We start from the raw sequence: 4,670 nt of genomic DNA, 5'->3' as shown, positions 1-4,670 counted from the left end.
CTGGGTCTCCTATGGGGAGCAGCAAAATCTCTTGGGCCACTGGCTAAAATTCAGGTTCCTGCGTCCAGTACCCAACTTATTGAATCCTTATTTCCAGGCGTGGCTGCTGGGAATCTGAAGGCTGACCTGGCCTGGAGTAATGCTCTGATGGAGGACCCGAGCTGAGAATCATGTATGCCTTCCTCAATTCCAACCTGCAGGACTTTCTGTCCTGAGATTTGATCTACACGTCCGCTGAGTTGCTTTCATCTCCAAATGGCTGATGTCTGGCAAGGTGTAGGGCCAAGACAATGGCATGGAGGAGGATGAGAAAGAGTACAATGGGTCAGAGCTAGTATCCCAAGGTGACAATCTGAACAGTAGAAGATTCTTGCTCTTTCGGCTGGTGGCAGTGGGATATTATTACCGAAGAATGTTAAGGAATGTTCCATTTGGGGCTGACCCAACCTATTTCATTAAGACCTATATCAGAATGTTTTTCTGCTTCCTGACCTGTAGCATCATGGGTCGCATGCACACTGCTGGGAAAGGCCTGTCCCGGTGGGCTCTACCTTACCACTGCAGCTGCCCGACCTGGCTGAAGCTGACATCTGATGACATAAGGAGCAGATCTACAAACTGGCCAGGAAAGGCCTGACTCCCTCACAAACTGGTGTGATTCTGAGAGACTCACATGGTGTTGTTCAAATCTGTTTTGTGACAGGCAGTCCAATCTTGAGGATTCTTAAGTCCAAAGGTCTTGCTTTGCTCTTCCCGAGGATCTCTACCATCGGATGAAGAAAGCTGCTGCTCTTGGAATGCATCCTGAGAAGAACAGAAAGGATGCTAAATCTGACTGATGCTGGTCGAGAACTGTATTAGCCATCGGCTTGATATTATAAGACCAAAGAGTCTTCCCCTCCAGCTGGAAATATGAGTCATCAACAGTCTCTGTCCTGGTTGCATAAATTTGTCTATATCCTTAAGCAATAAAGTCATTGTCTAACTAGAAAAAAAAAAACCCATGTTGAAATGATTGCAATTCTTTTTTTTTTAAAGATTTTATTTATTTATTTGACATAAGTAGGCAGAGAGGCAGGCAGAGAGAGAGAGAGAGAGAGGAGGAAGCAGGGTCCCTGCTGAGCAGAGAGCCCAATGCGGGGCTTGGTCCCAAGACCCTGAGATCATGACCCGAGCTGGAGGCAGAGGCTGAACCCTCAGAGCTACCCAGGTGCCCCTGAAATGATTTCAATTTTTAACCATAACACTCAGTATGTTGGCCACCGACAATCAGACGTTTTCAGGAGGGAAACAAAGCAGTAAAAATTTTAGCTTGACTTATGGATCTTTTCCCTGAAAGCAGTGAGATGAACTACTCTATGTCTGGGACATACACGATGATGAGTAGGAGCTTAGCTTCTCCGTCTGTCTTCCCAGTAAAAGCAGTCATAAGACTTTTTTTCTCCCAGAGCTATAATGTTTCCGCTCCCATTTCAATGTGAGTTGTTTATTTCCTCATCATTTATTCTCCATTATTACTTTCTGAGCAACTAAAATGCTAGCAGGTGTCAACATTGTTTGGAGGCCTGGTATTTATGGGATAATTGGAAGAATTTGCATCTTGAGGGAATGCGGAATTTCTTTAATGAGAAATTAAACTAATGGACTTTTATCTCATTTGCCTGGTGCAGTGGTCCCTGAAACTGTTGATGATCAGAATGCTCTGGAAAGCTCTTAATATATTTTCACTGTTGATTAATAAATTCCAGAATTTAAGAGTTGTTCGTGCTCTTCGTTAGTGTGATAATAATTCAAAGAACTGTGCCAAAGGGTAAAAGTGGAAAGTAAATTCCGTCTCCTCCTCTTTGTATTTCCTAGAATAATCCCACCATCAACATATTTTGTGTATTGTCTTCCAAATCCTTTTACACGTAATACAATCATATGGATGCTTATATCTATTTTTCGCAGATGTGATCATTTCTGTATCTACGGATCTATTGCTTGCTTTTCCTGGCTGCAGCCTCTTGGACACCTTCATATGTAAAAAGTGCAACTACACTTCAGTCTTTCAAATGGACATGTTTTCCATTAAAATGACTAATTCATTGGATCAGGTGAAGCCCAGGGATCTGTACTTTTTCAAGGAAGCTCCTCCATTATTTCTGACGTAAGTTAGTCCCTGAACTCGCATTTAGAAACCACTGTCTTAGCTCATGTGGCAAAATATGTTTTAAGAATTACCATTGCCATGTTTGGCTGGAACTTTTCTTCATTAGGATTAGAAACTGTGTTTTCCTTCCCACTGCCTGATAAGAATGAGAAATAAACAATTGCCCACAACTTTTTTTTTTAAAAGATGATAAAATTCTCCTTTATGCACAAGGCAGGAAAGTTCCATTGGTAACTGGTGGCAAATATGGAAGATAATGTGTGAAACTTATCATAAGAATAAGACAGCATTTCTACTGGGAGAGTGTCAGAAAGAAGTCACTTAAACATGGTATTTAGAGGTCTGCAGGAAGCACCCAGAATAAACACCTGATGCTCATAGATAAAGAGATGAAAAATGACAAAGTTGTTAAAATTAAATACCCCTCCCTCTCCTTTCAAGCTGGAAGTATGTATCTTCTGTCAAAATCAACTTTACTTTGAACTTGAGTCCTGGTGAATTATCTTAACCATTTTTTTTCCCCTATCAAGGGATAAAGACTTCATTTTTGGAAAATGATATCCAAAACCATGGGGGGAGAGAGAGGGAGGTTTTGAATAGTCTTCTAGGAAATAATGACAAGTCAATCAACCTGCCAGGGAGCTTCTGGGCCTATCAGCATTTAGCAGCTTGTGGTTCCCCAGCAGTAAACTGTGTTTTTCTGTAGGATGAATCTTGGCTGGTCAAATGAAACTTGCCAAGAACACTAATTAAAGTAATACAGTTTAGAGTCTATTTTATCCCTTAGGAAAGATTACAAATGGTGTGGGGCAGGGGACTTGACACAGTGGGTCTATGAAGTTCCTTAGCTTAGAGGAAGGGACCTGCCCCTCCAACTTGAACATCTCTCCAGCTTGTGACAAGTAGCAGAAATGATGAGCTCACCAGGCGTGAAGATTCAACTTTATTTGAACCACATTCTATTTCCCAAATGAAAAACAGAATCAAAGAAAACTCATAAGACCTTTTAGGCATATATATATATATATATATATATATATATATATATATATATATATATTTTATATATATATTTGCCACACATATATAGTAACAACTGGAATAGAAGTTGATTTTTTTTTAAGATTTATTTATTTTAGAGAGAAAAAGCATGTGTGAGTATGGAGGGGCAAATAGAGAAGGAGAGAATCTCAAGAAGGCTCACGTTGAATGCAAACCGGGACACAGGGCTTGATCTTATGCCTATGAGATCATGACCTGAGTGGAAAGAGACTGTGAGGTGCTCACCCAAATAACTGAGTCACCAGGTGCCCCAAAGCTAAAGGCTTTCAAAGTTAGACATTCCAATTTGGATTTTATCAGCTATGGGACTATCCTTTTGGAAATTATCACCTTAAGAAATCAAACTGCATTTGAATGCCTATTAAACCTTTGAGCTTGTACTTTTAAGATGATTTCCAAAGGAGCATTCATCGATTACTACTTTTCTTCGTCACTCTATCAGTTACATTCCTTTGGTTACAGACACAAACCAAGTCAGGTTAACCTAAGAAAAATGGGAGGTCGTGAGAGGAGATGGTATAGTTCTACAAAATCCAAGGAGGAGTTTGTCATATAATAGATAAATAATGGCAAAGTAATTAAAATTAAACTTTGTTTAAGGTTAGAAATATTACCTTCTTTCAAAATCATCTTTATTTTGAACTTGGGCCTTTGTGAATTGTTTTAACAGCAGCTAATATTTTAGTTAACAGTAAGCCTTAGGAAAAGAGTAACCAGAAGAGCTTTGGAGATTCCATGAACAGGCTCTTTTGGACATTGCCATTAGGGTGACAGATTCAACTGCTTTTTACATTGTGTCACTCTGCTCAAGGGTCAGAGTTATGAGAGAAGGTTGGATTGGCCCAGCTTGGGCCAAAGTCTACTTCTCCACCAATCCTTATGCTTGATGAACTCTCACGGCTCACAGTTCCATCAGGGCCACAGGAAATAGGAAATAGAGAGTTATCAAAGGAAAGTCAGATTCTTATGACAAGAAAAAGAGGGAAGAAATGCTAAGCAAACAAAAATCAGAGCAGCTCCCCGCTGTCATATGCTGTATTGATTAGGATGAGTTCAGTGGCAAGTAGCAAAACCTAACAGTATTGTGATCAGGAGACCAGGAGTGAGACAAGTATAAGGTGTTTCACCACCTTCCAAGAAGTCTAGAGGTTGGTGGTTCCAGAAGATCCTCAACACATACTCAACAAATACCCATGATAAACAGACAGGGAGATCGTGGAAAGATAGGAAGCAGACCATACCCTGGGGAAGTAAGAGCAACTAGAAGGAGCAGCAGGGAGAGAATCAAAAAGTAGAATTTCTTTCTATAATTGGGAGAGATCTTTACATTCTCAAAGCCAGAGAAGAGGTGAAAACTGATGTTCCTTGTGGGAGAGATTAGAGGAATAAAAGTGAATTGCCTTTTTTTGGTAGCACGGGGTGGAGTCTAAGATTCAGGTAGTGGGATACCCACTTG

The 4,670-nt window shown here is 40.4% G+C and overlaps 1 pseudogene; it reads left to right on the top strand.

The window, feature by feature from the left end:
• The first annotated feature begins 502 nt into the window (after positions 1-502).
• On the top strand, positions 503-947 carry LOC116592338 (annotated as a pseudogene).
• The last annotated feature ends 3,723 nt before the right edge of the window (positions 948-4,670 follow it).

This window comes from Mustela erminea, chromosome 6 (assembly GCF_009829155.1).
Source record: "Mustela erminea isolate mMusErm1 chromosome 6, mMusErm1.Pri, whole genome shotgun sequence".
Classification (NCBI taxonomy): Eukaryota; Metazoa; Chordata; class Mammalia; order Carnivora; family Mustelidae; genus Mustela; species Mustela erminea.
This window is presented reverse-complemented; position numbering and strand designations above follow the sequence as displayed.